This window comes from Dermochelys coriacea, chromosome 8, assembly GCF_009764565.3.
Source record: "Dermochelys coriacea isolate rDerCor1 chromosome 8, rDerCor1.pri.v4, whole genome shotgun sequence".
NCBI classification, from domain to species: Eukaryota; Metazoa; Chordata; order Testudines; family Dermochelyidae; genus Dermochelys; species Dermochelys coriacea.
The window spans coordinates 20,533,504-20,561,139 of NC_050075.1; the positions used below are offsets into that span (position 1 = coordinate 20,533,504).

A 27,636-nucleotide genomic window follows, 5' to 3' on the forward strand; every position below is an offset into this window, starting at 1 on the left:
TAGGATACAGGCCTGGGGGGGAAAATGCAGAGTTACATACTAACATGTGCTTTCTTAGAGCTTGTACTTTTAATATATCATTCCACCAGGTTTTCTAGGAAATGCAAATGTTAATGAGCATGGTTTGAAACATTCTGTATCCCACTGAAATTAAATGTCAAACTAGCAGTTCTAACGATATCATGGTGAATAATTTATCCAGTGATATACCACATTGCTACAGGGTGCTTAAGCAATACGACATTCCAAGAAGAACATTTGAGAGTGACTGTAGCATGCCTCAGATGTTGGCTAAGGCCAAAGGGTGAACGACCTTGAGCACCCAAGATGTTCAGTTAATTCCTTGAAACAGAATACTTAGAAGGCGTGTTAGGAAATGGAACACTAACACAGGAGAAACAATTGCATGCATTTACTTGGCATTATAAATAGCTATACAGTATTCCCATCATCCAGCCTCATGCAGTGTTCTAAAGCCATTTCATAACAACCATCAAGTGTATGAAACATCAAATAAACTAAAACATATTACTGAGAAATGGGGCCCAATTGCAATTACAATCCAGTTTTCAAACACGCAAGTATGGGGTTGTTTGGATATCAGGATTTGGTTCAGGCATTTTTCCTTTTAAGGCCAACTCCAGGTCTAGTACTTCCCAAATCCTCTTCCATACTGTTCTACGAGATTGCTCAGAAGGTCTGTGAGATGCCAGTGTCACCAGGATACAGATGGCATGCAGCTTTATATCTTCTCAACTGCTACAGCCTCCAGTGCCTAGAAGGAATAAGCAGACAGATGGAATAGGAGAGAAAAGTGATGGTGCACAGAAGAAAACACTTTGAGGAGCTGGCCAATGCACTGGCATCACCGCTGATTGAGGGCTTTCAACCCTCTCCTCTATCACTGTGATCCATTTCTTTTTCATCTCTGGGATACACTATTGCAAGTTGCTCTGTGTTGGGGTGATAGACGTCAAAGAGAAGCAACTATTCATTCATTTCTCAGCAACCTACTTCTCCACCTACTCTATAGGCTTCCCATTCACTTCCAGACTGAATTCAAAGTCCGGGCCCTAATTTACAAGGCCCTCATCAATTAGTACCTAGGTATCTCCATCTGCAACCCACCAAGACAATTGCATTCCGCAAGCACAATCACAGAACCATAGACAATTAGGTTGGAGGAGACCTCAGGAGGTCATCTAGTCCAACCCCCTGCTCTAAGCAGGACCAACCCCAACTAAATCATTCCAGCCAGGACTTTGTCAAGCTGGGCCTTAAAAATCTCTAAGGGTGGAGAATTCACCACCTTCCTAGGTAACCCATTCCAGTGCTTTACCACCCTCCTAGGGCAGCTGGACACACCCAGATTCAGAGACTCTTGGGCCCTGAGGACTGCAGGATCCCATCTATGGAACTCCTTGTCAAACAAGATCAGATGGAGCCCCAGCCTGATCATATTCAGATCAAAAACAAGAACCATCCTTTCACTAACACCTTCTCTCAGTAATCAGTAACAGCCCCCCAACAGCATCAGTTGCGATGGTTAGAAATAAGAAAAGATCCCAGGCTGAGTTTGCTGTGCTGGCAGCTAGAAAAATCATATTTTGACTTGGGAGCGGGAATCTTCCTATGATGTAATTTTAACAAGTTACTTTTATAAGTAACAGCACTTTAAAAAAATGTGCACATGGCCCCCTAGCCAGTAAAATGCTTAAGCACATACTCATCTCCAAATACATGAGTACTCCCATTGACTTGCAAGGGACTTTCCTGGATCACGGTCATGGTGTTTTGAATGCCCTCTGATTGTAGTTCTAATTAAAGTAGTACTTAGAACAGAAAGTTGCTTGTGAACTACGCTACCCAGAATCCTTAACTAGATGTTGAGTATATCTGCTTTGGCAGAGTGGTAAAAATAAAGTATGGAACGCTTATTAGCAGTAAACCTCATGTAAAGATATTATATCAAATATACCTGTCTGTTTTCTAAACTAATGAGAATATATTAAATAAAAACAATTCCCATGTCTTGATATGTACACATGTGCACAGTTTATATATAAAGACATGGGAATAGAATTTATTTTATATATTTGTCCTCGTTAGTCTAGAATACAAATAATGAGCTCAGTGTTTTGGCAAGTGAAGATTATGGGGTACTTGTAATTTAAAATGGTTGCTCTGCATTGTACCTGGTTTGTTTGGAAGAAGGACTCAAAAACTGAGATTTATGAGAGAGTCTTATTATATCTCTGCATTGTAACAAAATCCAGCTTCATTTCCACTCCCTCGATCATCTGTTTTCCCAATTCCTGTTATGGGACAATAGGAAAATATCATAGAAAGCATCACTTTCTTCCAACACTGAACAAGGAACTGTATTCAGTTATGGAAGACAGTAGCATCCTTAGCACTAGTCTGTGTCTCTCCCTGTTTTACTGTATAGCTTCAACCTAGTATCTTCCACAGCTTTCTGCTGATTGTCTTCCTGTTGTAGAATTAAACATAAACCATAAATTATCCGGGGAAGGGAATGTCTGTTTCATACATGGTCTATCACAATGAGGCCGTGGGCTCTAGATTCTATCATCATAAAACAATAAAGAATCATAACTGAAGAAAGAGTACAATTATCTTCCCATTCTCTCTACATCACAAATCAGTGCTTGAGAGCTCCTGCCTCACAGAGTTTTTTGGTTCCCAGTTCAGCTTGTCTTTCAGTTTAAGTTTGAGGCAAGAAAATACAACACAAGTCCCCAGGAATCCATAACCACCCTGATGCTTCTGGGCTATAAAGCATCTCCAAAGCCATCTGCTTTCAGTCATTCTGAAACAAGTTCTGAAGAGTCAGTTGTTTTCTGGTAGGAAGAACAAACACACAAGCTACTATTCTCCTGATTTCCAACAATTTTCTGTTGTGGATAGATGTAGTTTAGGATTTTAGTTTGTGAGCCTTGTTCGCATCCAAAGAGTTTTGCAATATAAATTACCTCATTTTTACTGACTTGGATAACTGCTGCTTTAGGAAAAAAAAAAAGGTATTTGAAGTCCGCAAGATTAATTCCCCCCTTACCCTACCCCTTTAAAAAAAAAAAAAACTTGGAACAATTGATAGTGATTAATCTCACTTGATATTTCTTTGGTTCTCGATTTGTTGATTTAAAGGCATTTGTTTCATGACTGATTGGTTTCAGTTTCTTGGGCAGCTGTCAGAGATCTGTATTTCACTATGGTTTGATTTGGCTTCCAAAGTGTTGGATTATTATTTTTCTTGTTTTTACAGCTCTTCGCTTGATGACTGGTTGAGATGGTTCTTTGAAAACCATATATATGTGAAACAAACTATATCCAGATCAAGAAAAGACTTGCCTGGGCGGCTGTGGATGAATTATATGAAGAAGATATAGAAACAGATAAAAAACAGTGTCTTTCTTTAAAGATGCATGGCATGCACACTGCACATACATGCAAATTCTGTGAGCCAAATTTGTGTCATTCCAATGGCTTTACTGATGTTATGTTAGGAATTAGGCCCTAAAAGCAGTATCACCTGCAACATGAGTTAAGCCATCCAGATTTTTCACTTCATTAAGGAGAGATTCTCCCACCCACACTCACAATGAGTAGTACTCTGGGGACAGATTTTTAAAGCTACTTAGGCAGCTAACTCCCATTGATTTCAATCTAAATTCCTTTAAAAAACCTGGCCCCTAGTCTGTGAATAATCCAATTCAAATAAATGGGACCACTTCTAGAGGAAGGTACTACTCTGTGGAAGGCTTGCAGAATCTGACCTTAAATAAGTATGTAGTGGGGTGGTCACCCCACTCCTACCTGAATGGGATAAAGCAACCCAGGAGAGGGCTGCAGTGGGAAAAGCTAGGCTGACTAGGAAAACAGCCACAGCTGTGGTCATCTTAATCAGGGCCCAGAAGCTGGCCCACACTCTCTCTAGCTTCCTTGAGAGAGAAGGACCTGGCTGCCTGGGAGCTGAGACAGGCACCTAAGGTGGTGCAGTGCTGGGGAAGGGCAGAGGGAGCTGAGGAGCTCTAGCTGAGCAAAATGCCAGGCTGCAGGCTTAATTAAAGGCCTACAAAAGGTATTGGGGCTGCAGAGGGGCAGCCCAGAGATAGGGAGAGGCAGCTGGTCCAACCGCCCCTTGCTGATCAGTGGTTTGTAGACTTCAGTCCACCCCAGGGAGCAGGGGCTAGATGGTGACTGGCAGTAGCCACTGAGGTAAGGCGGGGATAGAGGGTTGGGGGATCCCCTGGGTGGGAAGACCCTGATTGTGGGTTGTTTCTGGGGGTGGGGGCAGAACCCAAATGTAGAGCGGGCCCTGGGAGGGACACAGGGGCCAGCGGTGAGCAAGACACCAGCCTGCAGAGGGCACTCTGTGTTGAAAGAGCTGATTCCCAGACAACCAGCAGGAGGTGCCACACTGGTGAGTCCTCACCCTGCCACAGAGTATAACAGGGAGAATAAAAAATAACCTCACAAATAAAAAAAGTAGGAAAGACTTTCAGTTAGTCAGACTGAACATCTTGAAGTTCTCCATCTTCGGCCTCCATCCTCATCTTTGTCAGCCTATTGGATGCCTTTGACACTCAACCACACTCTCCTTGAAATGTTGTCTTCCCTGGGTTTTCATCTCCTGGTTCTCCTCCTTCCTTTCAGATGCTGCTCCAGTCTCTTTTGGTAGGTCCTTCTCCTCATGCCCTCTTTTGGTGGGAGTCCCTCAGAGCTCCATCCTTCTCCCTTTACACCAGATCACTGGGGGATCTCATCTACAACTATCACTTTTATGGACTTGTCTACACTTATATTTTATAGCGTTCCAACTTGCTGGCTCAGAGGTGAAAAATCACCTCCCTGAGTGCAACAAATCTGAGCGCTTTAAAGCAGGAGTGTAGACAGGCTCCAACCACTTGGAGCTTTGCTCCCAGCGCTCTAAGCTAATCCCCTCGAGGAGATGGATTACCAGGAGTGCTGGGAGAGCTCGCTCACGCACGAGCACACTCGCACTTCAAAGCACTGCCGCAAGAGTGTTCCCATGACAGCACTTTGAAGTTTCCAGTGTAGCCAAGCATGATGTTGGCTCTCTCTATTCAGAACCTCTCTCCCTCCAGCCAAACTAAAAGATCAGCCTGTCTTTTCAGCATCCATTCATGGATGTCGAGTCATCAATTGAAACATGGGATAGAAAAGGCCTATTGGCTTTCAGAATCCATTTACCCGCAAGTGTACAATAAAGTTCCCCAAAAGAGTGCATCTTTGATATTATAATGAGTTTTCATTTCTGCCTGTTGCATACAATACTAAAAGGTTTCCAGAAAATATTGTACCCTATTTCCAGGGGTGCAGAGTGCTACTGAAAGCATAGGGAGGGTCCTGCTCCTGGAGATGGGAGACCTGGGTTTGGAGGGGGAGTCTGGTTGGGTCCTGTCTCCAGGATGGGGGCAGGCCCTTCCATCAAAAGGTGTGACACTGTGAAGAGGTGCCACCTGAGGTGTGAAGTGTTGGAGAGCAAGTCTGCCCCACACTCACCTCACACACAGAAGCTCCTGGCCTGCAGCGCTTGGCTGTCACCACAGAATGTAGACAGGGCCATGCCTCTGCGACACCATACCCTTCCTGGTACTGCTGGATTGCCTGCCCCAAACAGTGGAAGACCAATTAGTGGTTGGGCTCTGGCCTGGGTGGCTGCACATCCTGTTTCAGCATGAAAAGCAGGAGCAATTCATTAACTTCAAGGCTGTCTCCACACAAGACCCTGTGTCTGATTGTCAAATTTCTTTTTCCTCTGATGCGTATGTGTTGACTTTACCCATATGCAATGTATTGGCTAAGGCCCTGATCCAGAACAGTGGCATAACTACAATGGTGCAGTCGCACCAGGGTCCATGAGGCTATAGGGCCCAACCAAAAGGGCTGCTGGCTGGGAATGGGGCCTGCTGGCTGTTTGGGTCAAGGGGGCAGCTGGAATGGGAGTCCTTCCAGTCAGGATGGCCTTGAACCCCAGCTGCAAGCAGCTGACAAAGGTGCCCAGAGAAGGTTTGGGGGAAAAATCACAGTGCCAGCAGGGCTAACTGAACATGGCTGACTAGCTCCAGGCTTCTTTGTCCCTTAAAGACACAAGCCACCCTGTTATACCACCTCTAGACCTTTCCCCTTGCTGTCCTTTCTATTGTATAATACTTGAAATTGAGCCCAATAGCGTACAGATTGGGTAAATGAGACTAATAAAGTGTTTAGGATAATGTATTTTGGCATGTGTTCTATCTGCATACCCTTTCTGACCTCTTCCAGTATTTTTTCCTTAGCCTTTAGAACCATGGTCATAGGTCAGTTTGACAACAGTTTTATGGTTCCAGCTACACTACTCGGTCCACCTCTGTGGCATACTTCAGGCTAAGGCATGGTCTATCCTAGAAATTTACTTCAGTATAGCTTCATCTCTCAGAGATATGAAAAACCCACAACCCTGAGAGACAGAAATCCCGATGCAGACAGAGCTAGTTGACAGAAGAATTCTTCTGTTGACCTAGCTATCACTTCTCAGGGAGGTGGATTACCTAGGCCAATGGAGAATCCCTCCCAGTGGTGTAGGTAGGGTCTATGCTGAAGCACTACAGCAGCACTGCTGCAGCTTCCATCGCTGTAGTGTTTTAAGTGTAGACATATCCTTAGCCTGTCAAACGCATAGGGCAGAATTCAGCCCTAGTGTAAGCAGTTGCAATTCAACAGACTTCAGCAGGGTTGGACCCACTCATAAATTCCTGCAAGCCTTAGCTGTGCATTTATGAGCCATTTATCTCTGCTTGTTCATGCCTAGTGTGATAAACTCAGGACAGACAGCTGCAAGGAAGGGGTAGAAAACAATCACAGAAGGTTAAAAGGCCCTCCTCCCTATCAACTGGGGAGGGGTGACTACAGGTCGATCAGGTTCACCTGAGAAGAGGGTAATCAGAGCTCAATTAGGATCAGCTGATTCCAACTAAGGGCTGCCTGAGACCTTTTTAAAGGGTGGGTGGGAGAAGGAGTCAAGCTGCCAGTAGGCTTGGACTGGGGAGGCTGCATGCCTTCCCATAAGGGAGAAAAACAAGCCCAAAAGACTGGTGGAGAGCAAAAGAGCTCCAGCATGGACCGAACAGGAGGTACGCGATCTGATCACTGTATATGAGGGAGAGGAATCCGTGCTCTCAGAACTACGTTCCAGTTTTCAAAATGCCAAAACATTTGTGAAAAATCTCCCAAGGTATGAAGGACAGAGGCCATAACAGGGACCTGAAGCAGTGCTGTGTGAAACTTAAGGAGCTGAGGCAAGCCTACCAGAAAACCAGAGAGGCAAACGGACACTCCGGATCAGAGCCCCAAACATGCCGCTTCTATGATGAGCTGCATGCCATTTTAGGGGGTTCAGCCACCATTACCCCAGCCGTGTTGTTTGACTCCTTCAATGGAGATGGAGGCAACATGGAAGCAGGTTTTGGGGACCGAGGAAGACAATGAGGAGGAGGTTGTAGATAGCTCACAGCAAACAAGTGGAGAAACCGGTTTTCCCGACAGGCAGGAACTGTTTCTCACCCTGGACCTGGCGCCAGTGCCCCCCGAACCCACTCAAAGCTGCCTCCCGGACCCGCCAGGCGGGGAAGGGACCTCTGGTGAGTGTACCTTTTAAAATACTATACAAGGTTTAAAAGCCAGCATGTTTAATGATTAATTTGCCCTGGCATTCGTGGCTCTCCTGGATATACTCCCAAAGCCTTTGCAAAAGTTTTCTGGGGTGGGCCGCCTAATTCCATCCACCATGGTAGGACACTTTACCACTCCAGGCCAGTAGTACGTACTCGGGAATCATTGTAGAACAAAGCATTGCAGTGTATGTTTGCTGGTGTTCAAACAATATCCATCCTTTATCTCTCTGTATTATCCTCAGGAGAGAGATTTCATTTATGGTCACCTGGTTGAAATAGGGTGCTTTTCTTAAGGGGACATTTAGAGGTGCCCATTCCTGCTGGGCTGTTTGCCTATGGCTGAAGAGAAATGTTCCCCACTGTTAGCCACGCAGTGGGGGAGGCAAAATACAACCTTGTAATGAAAGCACATGTGCTACATATGTAATGTTAACAGCAAGGTTTACTGTGAAAGAGTGTACCCATTGTTCTATAAAATGTGTCTTTTTAAATACCACTGTCCCTTTTTTTTTCCTCCACCAGCTGCATGTGCTTCAAGGATCACAGGATCGGCTCCTTCCCAGAGGCTAGTGAAGATTAGAAGGTGAAAAAAAACGCACTCGCACTGAAATGTTCTCCGAGCTCATGCTGTCCTCCCACACTGACAGAGCACAGACAAATGCATGGAGGCAGACAATGTCAGAGTGCAGGAAACACAAAATGACCGGGAGGAGAGGTGGTGGGCTGAAGAGAGGGCTGAAGCTGAAAGGTGGCGGCAGCATGATGAAAGGAGGCAGGATTCAATGCCGAGGCTGCTGGAGGATCAAACTAATATGCTGCAGCGTATGGTTGAGCTGCAGGAAAGGCAGCAGGAGCACAGACCACAGCTACAGCCCCTGTGTAACCAACCGCCCTCCTCCCCAAGTTCCATAGCCTCCTTACCCAGATGCCCAAGAAAATGGGGGGGGCCCCTCCAGCCACCCAGCCACTCCACCCCAGAGGATTGCCCAAGTAACAGAAGGCTGGCATTCAATAAGTTTTAAACTTTTAAAGTGCTGTGTGGCCTTGTCCTTCCCTCCTCCACCACCCCTCCTGGGCTACCTTGGTAATTATCCCCCTATTTGTGTGATGAATTAATAAAGAATGCATGAAGGTGAAGCAACAATGACTTTATTGCCTCTGCAAGCGGTGATTGAAGGGAGGTGGGGAGGGTGGTTAGCTTACAGGGAAGTAGAATGAACCAAGGGGCAGGGGGTTTTATCAAGGAGAAACAAACAGAACTTTCACACCGTAGTCTGGCCAGTCATGAAACTGGTTTTCAAAGCTTCTCTGATGCGCACCACCCTCCTATGCTCTTCTAACCGCCTTGGTGTCTGGCTGTGCATAACCAGCAGCCAGACGATTTGCCTCAACCTCCCACTCCACCATAAACATCTTTCCCCTTACTCTCACAGATATTGTGGAGCGCACAGCAAGCAGTAATAACGGAGGGAATATTGGTTTTGCTGAGGTCTAACTGAATCAGTAAACTGCACCAGCGCGCTTAAACGTCCAAATGCACATTCTACCACCATTCTGCACTTGTTCAGCCTGTATTTGAACAGCTCCTGACTACCCTCCAGGCTGCCTAGTATGGCTTCATGAGCCATGGCATTAAGGGGTAGGCTGAGTCCCCAAGGATAGCTATAGGCATTTCAACATCCCCAACGGTTATTTTCTGGTCTGGGAATAAAGTCCCTTCCTGCAGCTTTTGAAACAGACCAGAGTTCCTGAAGATACGAGCGTCAGGTACCTTTCCCAGCCATCCCACGTTGATGTTAGTGAAACGTCCCTTGTGATCTACCAGTGCTTGCAGCACTATTGAAAAGTACCCCTTGCGGTTTATGTACTTGCTGCCTTGGTGCTCCGGTGCCAAGATAGGGATATGGGTTCCGTCTATGGCCCCACCACAGTTAGGGAATCCCATTGCAGCAAAGCCATACACTATGACCTGCACATTTCCCAGGATCGCTACCCTTGATATCAGCAGATCTTTGATTACGTTGGCTACTTGCATCACAGCAGCCCCCACAATAGATTTGCCCACTTCAAACTGATTCCCAACTGACTGGTAGCTGTCTGGCGTGGCAAGCTTCCACAGGGCTATTGCCATTCGCTTCTCAACTGTGAGGGCTGCTCTCATCTTGGTATTCTTGCGCCTCAGGGCAGGGGAAAGCAAGTCACAAAGTTCCATGAAAGTGTCCTTACGCATGCGAAAGTTTCGCAGCCACTGGGAATCGTCCCAGACCTGCAACACTATGTGGTCCCACCAGTCTGTGCTTGTTTCCCGAGCCCAGAATCGGCGTTCCACCGCATGAACCTGCCCCATTAGCACCATGATACCCACATTGCCAGGGCGTGTGCTTTGAGAGAAGTCCGTGTCCATATCCTCATCACTCTCGTCACCACGCTGACGTCGCCTACTCGCCCAGTTTCACTTTGCCAGGTTCTGGTGCTGCATATACTGCTGGATAATGCCTGTGGTGTTTAATGTGCTCCTAATTGCCAAAGTGATCTGAGCGGGCTCCATGCTTGCCGTGGTATGGCGTCTGCACAGAAAAAAGGCGCAGAACGATTGTCTGCTGTTGCCCTGACGGAAGGAGGGGCGACTGACGACATGGCTTACAGGGAATTAAAATCAACAAAGGGGGTGGCTTTACGATAATCTGAATGGCCGCCTCAAGGATAGAACTCAAAACTGGGTTTAGCAGGCCGTTGATTTCACAGAGGGAGGAGAAAATGAATACAAAACAAATCTGGTCTATTTCTTGTTCTGAGCCACTTCATTTATCTTTTTACATCATGCTGGCAGCAGACTGTGCAGTACAACCGCTAGCCATCGTCACCTCCTGGGTGCAGTATGACTACTGGCCATCATCTTCTGCTAGCTGCAGATTAAAAGAGAGTGCACTGCCGGTAGGACTCAATCTCCATGAGACAAAACAAGGGAAGTGACCTGCCTGAGTCACTCCCATGTTTGCCCAGGCGCCCGGTTAAAAGAGCATCCAGGACTACGTTCACGACGGCTACCAGTCATACTGCACTGTCTGCTGCCAAAAGGCAATAAACTGCTGCTGTATAGCACTGCAGTACCATGTCCGCCAGCACCCAGGAGACATACGGTGACAGTTAGCTGAGCGGGCTCCATGCTTGCTGTGGTATGGCGTCTGCACAGGCAACTCAAGAAAAAAGGCGCAAAATGATTGTCTGCCCTTGCTTTTACCGAGGGAGGGAGGGAACGGGGGCCTGACAATATGTACCCAGAACCACCTGCGACAATGTTTTAGCCCCATCAGGCCCTGGGATTTCTACCCAGAATTCAAATGGGCCGTGGAGACTGCAGGAACTGTGGGATAGCTACCCACAGTGCAAAGCTCCGGAAGTCGACTCTTGCCTCGGTACTGTGAACGCAGTCCGTCGACTACATGCACTTAGAGCATTTGTGTGGGGACACACACACTCGACTGTATAAAAACGCTTTCTACAAAACCAACTTCTATAAATTCGACCTAATTTCGTAGTGTAGACATACACTTACATTCTGTCTGGAGAAGTGGCCAATCCATGATGCTTAAAAGTAAGGTTAAAAAAAAACATAATGCACCTGGGTCCACTGTGCAATATTATATCCTGCACCTGGACAGTTGTGCAAAACAAACCACAATTACTATAATGTTGTACAATTTTAAGTAAAATTATTCCAGAGAAATGTCTTCTTGACCCCAGCAGGTGATTGCTCATGCCCTGAAGCCTGAGGATTGATATGCTGAGTCCTTTCCTTTTTATCCTGACTAATCTAACTGCTGACATTATTTTTATTAAAATACATGTCCTATCATCTTTGGATCCTTACTGTAGCCTGCACCACTGGCTTCCACAAATTAATTTAACATGTAATTAATGGTAGCTCCTTTTTTTTATCTTCTTAAACATGTTGCTTTTTAATTTCATCTGGTATCTTTTTTTTTATTATGGAAGAATTAACATAAGATCCTTTCCCTGAGCTATTCATTATTTCACATTATTTCTGTCTCTTTCCTTGTCGTACTCATCTCCAAAATAATCCTGATCCTTTTAATTTCTTCCTAGAGAACCTCCCACCCCAAAACCTTTAATTGGTATTTTTTCTTTTCTCTTCCATCTCTGTTCCATGTTTTCTTGGACAAACGTTAGGGAGTCACGGAATTTAATCAGGCAGCTTTGCTTTAAACCAAGATTCTATTAATTCCTTGAAAATCATCATTATGTCCCACTAAAGTTAATGACACAAACCAATAGATCAGGGAAAATAAATAAGAGTAGAATGACAGGTTTCAGAGTAGCAGCCGTGTTAGTCTCTATTCACAAAAAGAAAAGGAGACTAACAAATTTATTTGAGCATAAGCTTTCGTGAGCTACAGCTCACTTCATCGGATGCATTCAGTGGAAAATACAGTAGGGAGATTTATATACATAGAGAACATGAAACAATGGGTGTTACCATACGCACTGTAAGGAGATGATCACTTAAGGTGAGCTATTACCAGCAGGAGAGCTGGGGGGCGGGGGGGGAGAACCTTTTGTAGTGATAATCAAGGTGGGCCATTTCCAGCAGTTGACAAGAATGTCTGAGGAACAGTGGGGGGGGGGAATAGTTTTACTTTGTATAATGACCCATCCACTCCCAGTCTCTATTTAAAGCCTAAATTAATTGTATCCAGTTTGCAAATTAATTCCAATTCAGCAGTCTCTCGTTGGAGTCTGTTTTTGAAGGTTTTTTTTGTTGAAGTATTGCCACTTTTAGGTCTGTAATCAAGTGACCAAAGAGATTGAAGTGTTCTTTCCTAGGGAAAGTTGGCCCCAAAAGCTACCGATACTAAAGCAATTAACCAGGTTCTCTCTAAACTGTAGATATTTATTTTATGGATATGTCACTTTCTACTATCCAGAGTGGAATTCACAAGCAAGGGCTGTTGGGGGTTTTTTTTTGTTTGTTCATTTGTTTTGTTTTTTGCAGGCAGTGATTTTACAACATAACACTCAATCAAAAGAAAATACAATCAAATCCACAATTTGTCCAACTTCTGCCATTCCTCTTGAACAACCACTCCATAAACTCTACAGCTCTGAGCCTGATGGAACATGGCAACGCCAGGACTTTCCATCAGTCAGTTAGGAAGAGATTTTTTTTTCTTTATTTTAAATCGCTGGAATATGGAAACATTTAGCTTATTCCAATTTTGTACTTATTTATTTTTAAAATCCATCTTCAGATTAAGGAGTTTGGATTGCTCAGAGAGAAAAAAGTGTCCATCCCAAAGCTAAAACATTTTAAGGACCAACTGCCTTTTCTGGCAACTGCAACGTTCTTCTTGGTGATTAATTAGCATTCACACTCCTGTTGTGCTAGTTACCAGCCACAATGTAGCCTTGTGCAAACTGCACCCACCCTCTAGCGGGATGAGGAAAAACTGCCTCTTTCTGATGCACAAAGGTACTTTGAAGCTGGAAAAACAGGACACATGGTCTACTCTAAGTGAATAAGACCCTTCTTTTCTTTCCACCCCCTCTCACACATGTACCAATAAGGCTCTGAACAGATATAGTTATGGTCCAAATTCATTTCACTGGCAATCTTTTGCTGGAATCTCATCAGGCCGCGGCTTTGCTCACACTGATCAGATAAGGTGGATTTTAACCAGAATTTCAGAGATGACCAGCCAGTGACGAGTCCAATTAATCAAGCAACAAAGATGGCATCGTATTTTTTTTTTAATTTCAGCAAAAGTTGGAGCGAGCCTAATTTTCTTCAATATATTCAATAGCTTGATGTCACTGAAACTGAAGAACAGAAAGTTAACGCTAAGTAAATTCTACTGTGATTGTAGTACAATCTGTAAAAGAGGAAGCAGGGGTGTAGCTAGATTCAAAGCACATTCTAAGTCAGCTTTATACAAAAAAACAGGCAGGCAGTGCTTCAAAGGAATGTTTCTGGAACAGAGAAGGCCGGATTTCGGTCTCTGTCACATCCACGTTTATTAGGGCGACCATACAGCCCGTTTTGGCTGGGACAGTCCCTTTTTAAAGCCCTGTTCAGGCCGCCCCAACTTTTTTGGCAAAAGTGGGCATTTGTCCTGTTGGTTCTTGCCAACTTGATCAGCTGGCAAGAGTAAACAGGACAAATGCCCATTTTTGTCAAAAAAGTGGCATGCGGAGGAATGTGCAGCAGGGGCGAGTAGCAATGCCAGCCCCATGCAGGGGTGGGAGGCAGGGCTCAAGCGAGCAGTGACGCCAGCCCCAGCCTTTGGGAAATACGGTCACCCTATTTGGTATGTGTGTCACTACTCACCCGAGCCCTGCATGGGGTGGGGGGCCTGAGCCAGCCCCGTGTGGGGCGGGAGGTAGACAAGTGGCTCGGGCCAGCCCCATGCGGGAGAGAGGCAAGTGAGCAGCAGTGTGCAGTGTCCGTTTTCCCTTTGAGAAATATGGCCACCCTAACATTAATCCAGAGCAACTCCAGTGAAGTCTGAAGAGTCAGAAATCTGGCCCAGAATGAACAGGGAAAAGTAAGAAGGAAAACAAAATAAAGTAGAAATATCAGGAACCACATCCTTCCCTCAGTTATGTCCATGTCATTCCCAAGTAAATCCATTGACTTTGATTAAAGTCCTTAAGGATTTTAATCTACAAAACAGTGAAAGTATTCCAGACATTTTGTCCATGACATGCGCGACATACACAAATGACAGGAGAGTGAAGGAAGAAATAAAACAGCCAAGAGCACTTATGAACAAGATGTGACCTGAAGCAAATGAATAGAAATGAACTAGGATCTCCCCCTAAAAAGAATGCAGTCACCAAACTCAGATACACTGCAAGTCCACAGTCAAGAATGGGAACAGTGCCAAGCAAAGAGGAAAAAATAAAGCCAACTTTCATAGATTACAAGTTTCCACCAGAAAACAAGGAAACCACTGGCTTGATATCTCTCCCCCTCCCCCCAACCCCACTTTCAGTCTTCTGCAAAAAGTTTAGCCTGTGTGCCCAGGAGGTGATGAAATCCCTAATACTGTATGTATGGCACATGAGGAATTCAGAGGATTGCAAAACAGGATGCTTCATGGAGGAAATACAGTCTCAACAAGCAAAAGGTTCAAGTACGGTACATCTCACAATGATGTAAGGGCTTGATTATGCACCTCATTTAAAGTCCAGCTCAGTGTGTTTAATTCTAGTAGAACTAATAGGCAGCACCTGCTGCAATGAAAAAAATTTCCGTCCCTCAACTCCAACAGAAGTGTTTATCTTTTGAATTAGAAAATGTTTCTCTAATGTCTGAACAAGACTCCAGAGACATGAACATATGGTCAGAATTGACATTTCTGCACATTAGATAGCCTATGAAAATAAGAATTAAAAAAACCTGGACTGGTCAAACAGATCCTCCAGTAAAGCCATTAAATACAAATTACAGTGAGGTCCAATTAATGTATTCATTTCTCTTTCCTTATTGCCTGTGCTCTTCTTTGCTGTTTTTCAGTAGAACAGCAATAAAGCTCATTGGGCAAAATTCTGAGATCCTTACACAGAATTTACACAGCCATCACTCAGGCAAAGTTACTATTGACTTCAATGGGAATTTTGCCCAGGTAAGGGCTTCAAAAGTTGGTCCCTTGATTTTAGTTACTAATTTTTTTTATTAAAGGTTAAAAGGACCTGTTCACAGCACAAGCTATTTTCTTATGTAAGCAGTGAAAGATAAAACAACAAGGCAAAGTCAAGATATAGGTCATGGGTTAAAGTACTCCAGAGTTCTTACCTTATCCTTCCTCAGGCAGAACTTCCATTAAAATCAGTTGAAGTTTTGTCTGAGTAAGGACAGAGTAAAACCTGAGTAAGGACCTCAAGGCTGAAACCCAGAGGCTCTTTGATTATAAGGGACTGTAGCTATTCAGCCCATAGCAAGCTGTATCTTTATGTCTCTTGCTTGATAAATCTGCGATCATTATAAAGCTCCTTACTCATTGCCCTTCACTGAAACGATAAGGAACACAGGTCTCGGGCCTGATCAACAAGTCTGAATGTGTGTGAAAATTTAGAGTATGCAGCAGAGGGATGAAATATTGTTCATTCTGAATATGTGGGGATTGAGTTTGTTAAAATAATGCATTTGAATGGGCAGTACAGACCTGTCTGATAAGAACAGGCTACCCAAGGAGTAATCAGAATAAGCTATTCAAGTTCGTAAGCAGTTTACAGAGTCTTTAAATACTGGTTGTACAGTGTACCGTCAAGTCGAATGGTTCAATCATACTCCCAGTTATAGCTTACACACAGCCTTGAGCATTAGAATCCATTTGTTTTTGAGAATTGGAACGTCAGACAGGACAGGTAAGGTTTTCCCCCATATTTTCTGAACAATGCTATAGGATTTTTTTTTTTTTTTTTTTTTTTTTTTTTTTTTTTTTTTTACACACTATCCAGATGCTCAGCCACCAGAAAGCTGGGTTTAAAATTTCAACCAAAAAGACATTAAGTTTTCAACTTGCACATCTGATCAGAGGTGAAAATGACCCCAATTCACCTACAACAGAATGGCACATTGATTTGGGGATCAGCCTGTAACTTCTTGGGAAATCTGTTGTTATATGAAATTACACTTCAAGAGACACATGGTAGCTCCCTCTTAAACAGCAGCATATATTATATGGAACTCATCCATCTCAAAGATCTGAAGATTCCTTTTAGCCTGGCCTATATAACAATTCCAACACTGTTAACATGCAACAGATCATCAGCTCCACAAGTCAATGGTGTCCAAGACTTTTTACATAAGTGTGCTATGTCCTACTCATTAGACAAATGTAGGATTTGATCCAACTTTCTCTGAAGCCAGTGGAAAGATTCCAATTGACTTCAGCGAGAGATGGATTGGGCCGCCGGGATTCAGCTATATTTACTGTTAATCATGTAGCTTATCAGTTAATTAGAGGAACAATCTTCCTTATGAAGTCAATGTTTATCTGTTCAAGGCTTTGGAATAGGTCCACTAAATATAGACTGTGTCCTTTCTTCCTTAACCATCCTTTTTCCTTGCATAGATAACTTAAAAGGACATTTCAAGGTTAAAAAGTAGGCCTCAAATCTGATACATTTTTGTCTTCTATTCACAAAAATCCACATACTTTTTAAATGTGTTTTTTCCCCTTTCAACAAATGCTTCAGTGCTTTTAAAACAAAACAAACCCACTGGCAGTAGCCTAGCCCTCACAAGCAACCCTATGGTAACAAGCCACAGACCAGCTCTATTCATGGTATAAATAGCGTATAATACTGTCAGCAAATGGTCCAGCATATCTAAACCTGGAGTGTCTATTCAGAATGAATATTTAGCATGGATCATTTCACTTGCAGAGCAAAAGTTGGTTCTGGGCTGATCTTCTTGGGGAATAACAGCATAATCTCCCACCCTCCATTATATGCATAACAAACCCATTACAAAAAATCTGAGTTGATTGAAAAACCCAGTTCAAAATTAAAAAATAAACAAAGTTCTATATGCACAAGTGTCTGAGCATGCAGTTTAAAATAAAAATGGAAAGCAGAATGATAATGAAAGAGAAAGGTTACTTATATTGCTGATTCCTACTATAGATTTGAGATGCTAAGGAAGTAATGGACATAAGGACACAAACCTGAAAATACACACACACACTAGTATAGGAGCCCAAATGAAAGCTAATTTTTCCCCAAACAGTTATGGGAGAATATAAAGTCAGGGCTTACATAGCAGAACAAAGCCTTCAACATGTTCCTGTTACAGCGGAAAGTGTTAACCTGGGGCTAAGCAGGAAAAAGGAAAATAAACAAACATTGGGCTTGATGCTAAGCCCAGTGAATCAATCTCAGTGGTTTGAGCATTGGCCTGCTAAACCCAGTGTTGTGAGTTCAATCCTCAAGGGGGCCATTTAGGGATCTGGGGCAAAGTTGGTGATTGGTCCTGCTTTGAGCAAGGGGGCTGGACTAGATGACCTCCTGAGGTCCCTTCCAACCCTGATATTCTATGAACTGGATGCAAGCAATAGAAAGGCTCCAATTGACCCCAAAGAGCTTTGAATAAAGCCCCTCCCCCAGTTGTATTTTAGAGTATGTTTGCACCTCTGCTACAAACTCTGCCCAAAGGTGTGAAGAGACTCTCTTCAAAGAGGGGTGGGAAGGGGTCAGTGCCTTGTGCAGAGCTCTCTGCTCATAGAGGGAAAGGAAGCCCGTAGCCTTCCCAGGCTGGTTCCTTTCCCAGTCCCTCTGCAGAAAGTCCTGTAGGGTTAGGATTGGTGCAGTTGGAGCATCAGACACATAGATTTGTGTTTCCCTCTCCCTGCTGTTCTCCTTCAGCAGCTGCATTGCAGAGCAATACCCTTTGCAGCTGAGCTCCAGCTGGCCACCTCGCTCCCCACTCCCTTCCCAGTGAGAGGCTCTGCTGAAAGAAAGTGCCATTGTGTACAGTGCTGGGCAGTGGCACGTCCTCTTATTCTGCATTGGCTGGATCCGAGGGGAGTGTCCCAAGGGGTGGGTTCAGTGAGGAGGAATGAGCTTCTCTCTGAAGCTCCCTTCTGGGAAGATCTTGCTGTATTGCAGAGACCTCAGCTTTCTAACTTGTGTAACGTGCTCTGCCAACACAGTCTATTTGAACTTGAGCCTGGGGAAGAGATTCTGGGATCCTGCTCTAGGAAAGCCTGAATCTCTGTCAGCCAGAGTTTTCATCTAACCACCTGGAAAGGTGTGAAAGGGGTCTGGGGAAGGAAGGAGAGCAAGGACCCTAGAATAGGCGGGGCACTGTAGTGATCAGCCATGTAGAGAAAGGGATTTCAGATGTAGTCTACGGCTACATCTACACTTCACACCTTGAAGTGGCAAAGCCATACCACTGCAACTGCGGTGCTGTAAGGTCTCCCTTGTAGCCGCTCTATGCCAACAGGAGAGTGCTCGCCCATTGGCATAATTAGACCACCCCCAGCAAGCAGCGGTAGCTATGTCTCCTGCTGACATAGCACTGTCCACACCAGTGCTTTTATCAGTGAAACTTAGGTCAGTCAGGGGTTGGGTGCCCCCCACCCCCAACGATAGAAGTTTCCCCAACAAAAGTGCCAGTGTGGACAGCACTAGGTTGGCAGGAAATGCTCTCCTGCAGATATTGTTACTGCTGCTCATTGGGGGGTGGGTTAGTTATGCCAATGGGAGAGAGGTCTCCCATCAGCACAGAGTGGCTACACAGGAGACCTTACACGAGTGCAGCTGCATTAGTACCGCTGTGCCTCTGGAAGGTCTGTAGTGTAGACGTAGCCTAGGAACCTGCAGAGGCCTGCTCATACCAACACCAGCACTGATTAGCAATGAGACCGCAAGCTCTAGCAGCTCTCAGGCAGAATAACCTTGTACTGAAAAAGCAAAGCTCATGAATATTCCCATAGGAAATGAGTCTCCTTTAATAAAGAAGAAATTGTTTTTTTTTATAGCCAAATACAATAATCAATATGGCTGTAAGTTAAAGTTTATAGGAGATTCTGGTTTACAAAAGGGAAAGGAGAATAAACAGCTACTGAAAATACAGTAAGAACATGCTTGTCAGAGAGGGCCAAGTCCAGGAAATCAGCATGCAGTCGGAGCATCTGCAGTTCTCCCTGGGGAACCCTCACCCACAGGCCATGGACCCACTCCATGGCCACTACTGCAGCACCAATGCTGCAGTAATTCCCGTAAACCTTCTGACCTCAGGCAGCACTAGACAGGGAATCCACATATGGTCTTTGGAGAGTTCTGGTCCTTAGCACATACTGGGTGTTAATCCTGCCCCACCCCAAAAAAGCAGAACTGCCCTGATTCTGCTGAACCTGGGGAACTTTACTCCCACCTAGGATTTTCCTCTGAAAGAAAACTTCAGACAGGGTAAGAGTAGGGTGACCAGATGTCCCCATTTTATAGGGACAGTCCTGCTATTTGGGGCTTTTAATATGGGCTCCTATTACCCCACCCCGGTCCCGATTTTTCACACTTGCTATCTGGTCACCCTAGGTAGGAGTGCGTATGCATGCATATGTGCAAGAGAGATAGAGATAAATGGTCACACCAGATGCACTGATCCCAACCAGCCTCATGCGCTAAACACGAATGGGCTGAGTCCATATTTGCATTGGAGGCCTCCAAGGAAGTACACCCAGATGCTGCAGAAAGAGTTGCTCGCAGCCCAGTGTTGGGATACGCCATGCTGCTAGAGTGGTCAAATCCTGAAAGATATAAAATCAAAGTCTTGACACATGGTGGTCAGTAAAGATCCCATGCTACTTTTGGTAAACACAGAGACATTAACCAAGTACTCTGGGAAAATTCACACTTGGGTAGTTATGTTCTGCCTACCTAACTGCAATGTCATTTGGAGATAGTGTACAGTTCCAAGTGGCCATGTTATTCTTCTCTTCCTATGCTAAACTGTTACGCAATGTTGCTTTTTGCTGTTCCACAGCTTCGTTCACACCTTCCCCTCCCTCCCACCCCCTCGGAGGTGGCTGCCTTTTAATGGTCGGTGAAATGATCACTACCCTACCTCACAGGGGTGGTTTGCAGGTTGACCTGTGACATTAATGGGTGCAACTCCCATTCACATAAGTAGAGCCTGCACCAGCTTACACCAGGGCTGAGTTTGGTTGAAGGTTTCTGAAGCACTCTGAGATTTTTTGATGAAAGATGCTTCCAAAGGGCAAAGTACTATTATAAAACCTTTCAGCAATCTGATCCTGCAGCCACCCAGAGGCCAGGTTGACCTAGTATACCTTACACCAGTTTCAAGTCTGTTCTAAGCCACACCCAGTTGCAACAACCCTAAAAAATGGGGTTTGGCAACTGGGGATAGCCAGGGTGCAAAGGTGCTGTGCCCAGCCTCCAGCACACTCCCAAAGCCCAAGAGGATGGACACAGAGCCATCATACTGGCCAATCACCACCTGGTGAGCCCCACTTTATTCAGGTGGTTGAGCTGGGTTTCTGGTTGCTTTGTGCCACTGGAGCAGGATCTGGCCCATTATTTCTAGCTCTTCAATCAAGGGGCAGGTTGTTTGCTATTTTGTATATAATATTCTGTGTATCATAAGAGGCTGGGAAATTTATCTGAATTGACCCTGCCTGCTGGGAAGGCTGCTTTTAGTCTCATTTGTCAGCCTGAGCTAACACTTTCATGAACTATGAGCAAAACTGCCGCGGACAAAAAAGTATGAAGGCAGAGGTGGCATCAGGGAGATTTGACTCAGCAAAATGAGCTAAACACTATCTGTCCAAATAGAACCTGGCTAGACACAAGAACTCTGAAAGGAAAAAGGAAGAGAGAAGGAAAAAAGGCCTGGGAGACAGGATAAGCCTACGGGCATTGATGTTCTCATACCACACATTCCTCCCCTGCGGTCAGCTCTGTCTAAACCACTTACCCTGCATCCAGTTTGTTTTTGTGGATTATCAGGAAACATGAACCCTGAAAGAATATGTACTGAAAGCTCAGCACACAATATTAAAGCTAATATCTAGCATGTCAATTACACGGTCTCTCTTCTTTATTCATTCTGTCAGTTATGATTAGCCCGACTATTAGCTACTTACATAGGATACCCTTACGCCTTTCTCCATCCCTGTCTCTCCTATCAATTGCTGTCATGAGTCTAAGATAAAAAAACCCCAAAACATCTGTATTTTGAAACAATCTGTGTTACATAAGAACACCACACTATGCGCTAATTAATATAAAATATGGCACCAGATGATCTGTTGCTGACTATGGAACCATGATCAGTTGCATAAAAGAACATTGTCAAAGTATTTTATTGTATACACACACTTATTTTTATTCAGTCAAATGTAGGGCCTGATCCTACAGGCCACATGCAGGCAAAATTCCTATTGACTTCAAGCTCAGACAATTGATGGTACATGTCACATTTTATAAAATTAGTACTATGTAGTAGATTTTATTCTGAATTTGCTTTTGCTACTCTCCATACCTCTATTTTCCTATCTGTACAAAGGGGGTAATAATACTTATCTCATAGCAGGGAAGGAGGGTCAGATTGCTTACATTGGTAAAACACTTTGAAGAAGAGAAGCGCTATAAGTTCACAGGGTTAAATCCTCTTCCTGCACCAACCCTCAGAAGCGGAGTTTGTCACAGGCAGCAGTCCAAAGAGTTGGGAAAGAGACTCCTCATGCTTCAATGCATGGAGCCACATAGTGACAGGTGCTGCTGCCACAAGGCAACTCTTGTCATTGTTTGGCTCTTACTTCTTGGATGGCAACGTTTGGTGAAACTGCAGAGTGGTTGTTTGCTACGTTTCAGCCCTGCTCCTTCCCTGTGTTCCAAACCCCACTGCAGGGGGACTCCCCTCCTCCGAGAACTCTAAAGTGCTTTAAACCCATTACTTAGATGGCCTGTGAGGTGAGGAACTTTTCTGAAAACCATTACACAGATGGGGAAAACAGAGGCCCAGTGCACTTAAGTGAGTAGGACAGTCAGTCTGTGGCAGAGCAGGGGAAGGTACTCCCAGGTTTGGCTAGAACAGTTGGATTTGAGGTTACTGTTCAGTGCTATTAACCCAATCCAAATGATGGGACAAAGTTGGTCTTTTTGGATCTTTGTTCCAAATGGCTATAAGATGCATCCTTGTGCAGAAGATTGACCCAAGACCTTCAGTGCCACTTAACCTGTGCATGTTGGGACCCTGGGTAGAACACAATGCAGAGAGGTCTTTGCATCACCTGTGCATCCTGGAGTGTTTGGTAGCAGGAGAAGGGAACTTAATTTACTCTATATAAGCACTCTGGAGGAAGGGCTATGTGAATTGTGACTACACAGGTCCAGTGGACCACAGCCCTTCGTAGGGTGGGGCAGAGGTGCTTGTATTGCAAGCCACAGCCTATTCATGGCTGGAGGGAGGAATTGAATTCCATTCAAATCCACTTTCCCTGCATAAAAAAAAAAAATCTCATTTCAGGGAAGGCAGGGGAATGGATTTCATCTTTGGAGAGTTCTCAACTGCAGCAACATGGGAATGTTCTCATCCTATTTTGGGGACAGATTTGTAGTAATTTACATTAAAAAACCCCCCTGAAATCATCATTTCTAGAAGTGATAAACAACCATGTATGGTCCTGCGCCGACAAGCCCAGTTGTAATCCAATCTCTACTTTCTGCTGACTAGCTGAGCTCTCATGGTTTATGTCATGTCAGTGGAACCCCTCAATACAATTATCCAGCCCTGAACCACATATTAATATTAAACCAGTTAAATTGTCCATTGGTCCTCCCGTAACATTAGACAAAGCCTTTAGCAATTACCTCTCTCTTCAAAGAATGTGTTTCCATGGGCATTAAATCCCACTGAAAGCAAGCATGCATGTATGTTGATGTACTTTGCATAAAGTGCTTGGATAATGTATAAATCAGAACTAATTAGCACCACCACTTTAAACACACTGAAATAAAAGGTTACCACAAATAGCTAAATGCCATCATGGCCAGGTGCCTCCAAATAAAAAGACATCACAATGAAATTAGGAATATATATGGAAATGGATAAAGCAGAAAATGTGTATAGGTACAGCTGAGCTGCAAGCTACTATAACACTGGCACCAGACAATAATTTGGATTTGATCATCAAACACACACATGTATAGTGGTAATTAATTTAAGCTGCACTCCTGTAACTGGATCAGCAGGGGCAGACTCCCTGCATCCACAGTTAGTTCACCAATTCTGCTTTGGGTTTTCCAACATATTGTCTGCAATTCCTGACCATAACTGATAAGAGATTCTTCCAATCCTAACTGCTAGTGTTTAACCAAGAATGCTGTACCTATTTCATTCTTTTGTGTAATTTATATGCCTGGTTCTTGATTTTAATTGTTGATTTCAGTTAACAGTAAATCAATATTCAAACAGCAACACTACTGAGCCATGAACTGTTCCATCTAGGTCATGGATGGACCTATGCGAGTGTTCTCCTAGCAACTAGGGTGTGCTGCATGATAGAGCTTCTGCCTTGACACCAAAAAGTAAGGAGAGAGGTGACTTTCAACATGAAAGTGTGGCAAGGGCATGAGAGCAGTCAACACAGAGGGAGAGAGTTGACCTGACCTGCACTTTAAAACCCTGGGTGTAGACTATGGGTTTTCACCAAGGAGAGTTATACCAGAATAACTATACCTGTAAATTTCCTCATGTAGACAAGCACTAAGGCTCAAATTTTTAAAGGTATTAAGGTGTTGCTGTGCTATGCATTGCCATGCCTAACTGCCTTCCCCCCAGCCCCTTTACCTTCCCACACCCTCAGGTGCATAGGGCATCCCGTTTCTGCTATTTATTTCAGTTTTGTGTTGGTCTGCTCAGGCTCCTGGGTGTCATGTTGATGCATTTGGCTTCTCTCTCTATTGTCCAGTGTAATGTTTCTCTAGGGCACCCTCTTTTTCTAGGTGTGTCCATGTTATCACTTGAGGCGGATGTCATATTGCTGACATCCTTAAAGCTTGTCCTAAATATGTCCATCATCATCTTACCACATTTAATACTTTAGATGGGTTTGTTCCCTTTACAATCTTTCATGTTGCAAGACTTGCAAAGACATGCTCTTTCCCAGGAGCTCTGAAGATCTTTCAGACATTTACTTTGTAATGTGCTGATCATCAGTGTCTGTTCGAGATTGTTATGACTCCGATACATAAAGGAAGACATGATGCCAGTGTTAAAACCTGTATTTGTGTATCAGTGCCAATAGTTCTACTTTTTCACATCTTTTCAAGTTTATGAAAGTTGTTTGCTACTTTTGATATTTATTACTTGACATTTAGCATGATCATCAACATTCCACACCTCACTCCCTAGGTAGGTAAAAAGACTGACTTCTTCTAGTGTTTCTCTGTCTACCCTGATGATAGCTTTTGGGATGTTGGTAGCCACATATTTTGTCTTCCCCTTATTGATGAACAAATCAACTTGTTTTGCTATGTCTGCCAAAAGCTGGGTCTTTTCTTCCATTAAGAAATGCATTGAAATAAGCAGGACAATCTCCTCAGCAAAAATGAAGTCATCCCATTGTGCTTTATCATTTGTCCATAAATTTCCTCTTAGTACAGAGGAGCACAGGAAAAGATAGGCTGAACATTCCCAGGCTGTTGTAAATAGACCAGGCCCAAGCAAACTACTACAAATATGTGATGAAGACCTGCTACCAGAGCTTGATATTTATTTAGGAGATATTGCAATGGAAGAAGATAGGAAAGCCATCAGTAAACTCAAACATGGAACAACAGCTGGAGATGATAACATTGCTTTAAGCATCTCTCCAGTAAGTGACAAAATGCATAACTGTTTTAGGAGCCTAAGTTTCATTTTAAAGATATTTAGGCACTCAGGAGCTGAAATCCCATTGACAGTTTTATAAAATGACATTTAGGCTTCTAAATCAGTTAGGCACTGCTGCACCAACAGCTAAATACCTTCAAAAATCAGAGCCTAAGCCATGTTTTGCAGGTCTAACTTGGGCTTTTGTCAATCCTAGCATGCTGGACAACAGCATATGTTCTAACCTGGATGCAAGTTAGGAGTGAGATGCATGGACAGGGTGCCACAGGGTCCACTCACCATTAGGGTGCCTCCTCCTGGCTGCTCTGGGAATTAGCTCCTTCCAAGTCCAATGCCCCCTTCTGCCACTCATTCACACTCCCACTGTCTCTTTTCATAGCTTGGTCTTCCAGCCAGATCACCATAGTCCTCCTCTTCTGGGGTACCAAAGTCCCACTGGACAACTGTCCTAGGCAGTCTTCTGTGCTGCTGCCTGGACTGTGCCACTTCCCCAGGGGCTGGTAGGGGAACCCAGGCCTGCTCCCAACTCCAGGTTCCAGCACAGGGACCCTATAACCAGCAGCTACAGTCTGCACTGTCCTAAAGCTTGCTACTGTTTCCCTGGACCACTTCCTACTTCAGCTCTATCAGGCTCTTTCAACACTTCCCTCAGGGATAGGATCCCAGGACTTCTCATTTCCCCCCCTAGTTTCCTCCATTCTTTCTCTAAGGCTTACAGTTTTCCACACTGCAGCACCCTGTTCTCAGTTTCCTAATTTTATACCAACTCAGCCTGTTCCTGCCCAGCTGGGCTCCATCTTCTATTAGGGCTTGCCTAGCCAGTCTAATTCTCCCCCAGGTGCAGCCTATCTGGTTAATTAACCCCTTCCCAGCCATGTTAACCCTTTCAGGTGAGGGGTGGAGTGAACACCCCATCACACAGGGTGATTAGAGAATGGGCAGAACAGAAATGGCAGGGAGTCATAATCAGGGGGTGAAAAGGAAAAATAATGAAATGAATTAGGCACCTGTTGCAGCTCCCCTTCTCCTGTGTCTTATTGGCTGCAGCCACTCCTTCTCCTTCCCTGGTGACTCACTTTAAACTGAAGGATGTAAATAGAAAGAATAGGATGAAGAGAAGAAAGGGAATAAAATGGTCCAGAAAATCTTCCTGACAGTAAACTAAATTTCAGGGGGAATGGTGGAATCCCCCTAAAAGGAGTGGTGTCTAATTAGACTGGAGAAAGCCCCAGGGAATAGGCTGTAGGGAACAACCTGGGACTGACAAGGAGAACAACTAGATGGGACCTACCAGACCTTTCCCAACAGTAACTTCTGTGTTATCTGCCCACATTGGAGAAGCACATTGGCCGAGTGGTTCTACTATACAGATCAGCCATGACGCTGTTAAAGCTATTTAAATTGTTAGCATTGTGGTTCAGCATTCTTAGGACACTGAGATGAATGGGAGCAGTTCACATCTCTCTTAGGGCTATGGTTTCAGTCTCTCTGCAGATTCCTGAAGGCAGCCCCACACTGGGTCACATTTGGAAGGTCGTCTCCACAACCATAAGGACTAGGGCTCTGATCCTGCTAACACATGTTTAACTTGAACCATGTGGTAAGTCCCACTGAAGTCAATGGAACTACTCACAAGCTTGAAGTTAGGCATGATTTAGGTGTTCCTAGGACTGGTGCCTACACATGTAATTTTTCTTAAAACGAATGCATAATTTTTTTCAAAAACTGACAGGGATGCTAGAGAAGGCTAGGACCTTATTCCAGCCCATTTTGAGCCCTGTTTGCTTTTGAACATCATCTGAAAGTATCTCAAGTTCTGGCTAAAAGATGCTGCTTCCCAGCATCCTAATGTCTAAGACCGCTGGCTCCTTTGCAAGCTCTACTTTTCTTGCAGACACAGATACACACACACACACAAATTCAGCTGTAGTGACTGCCATGAGCAGTGCTTATTTAATTATTCATTTCTTCTCTGCATCAGGACAATACTGATCAGTGGAGTTGTCAGTTGGCAGTATCCAAGTGAAAGGAAATTATTTTACCTTTGAGGGCCTCTTAACGGCTGGTAAAGAATGTTACAGCTTGTGGGAGAGCCAGTTAGAGCCACTTATAACCTGACTAACCTGTGGTGGCATTAAAACACCTGACAGATCTTTTTTTGTCCTTTCAAGATGAAGATTTTTGCTTCTACACACATCCCTTGACATGAGAAGTTCACTCTTTTTAAGCAGCTGGATGTAGTGATTCATCTAGATAGTAACAGGCAGATCAGAAATTGCCCAAGTCAATCCTTATAACAGGTTCCCTTGTGTATATTATTTATGATTATTTAGGAATCTGGATAATGTTTCATACCTTACAAATCTTTTTCTCACTCTCTCCTTAAGAAATAACAGAGGAATCATTCCTAAGAACTTTGTATTACTGCAAATGTTGGGGAAGCAAGTATTTTGCCAGTTCTCTTAATGGATAAAAATTATATTGCTTGATATGTCAAATCTGGACAACCACATTTTGAAAACTCTTTGTTAATCTTATTGCCAGCAAATT

At 44.1% G+C, this 27,636-nt stretch overlaps 1 long non-coding RNA gene across 1 annotated transcript; it reads right to left on the minus strand.

Annotated features, from left to right (window-relative positions):
- Positions 1–397: 397 nt before the first annotated feature.
- On the minus strand, positions 398–25,861 carry LOC119860509. The gene is made up of 2 exons (XR_005294559.2): positions 25,366–25,861; positions 398–775 (listed from the first exon to the last, which is right to left on the minus strand). It is a non-coding gene; the product is annotated as an uncharacterized LOC119860509 (long non-coding RNA).
- Between the last annotated feature and the right edge of the window lie 1,775 nt (positions 25,862–27,636).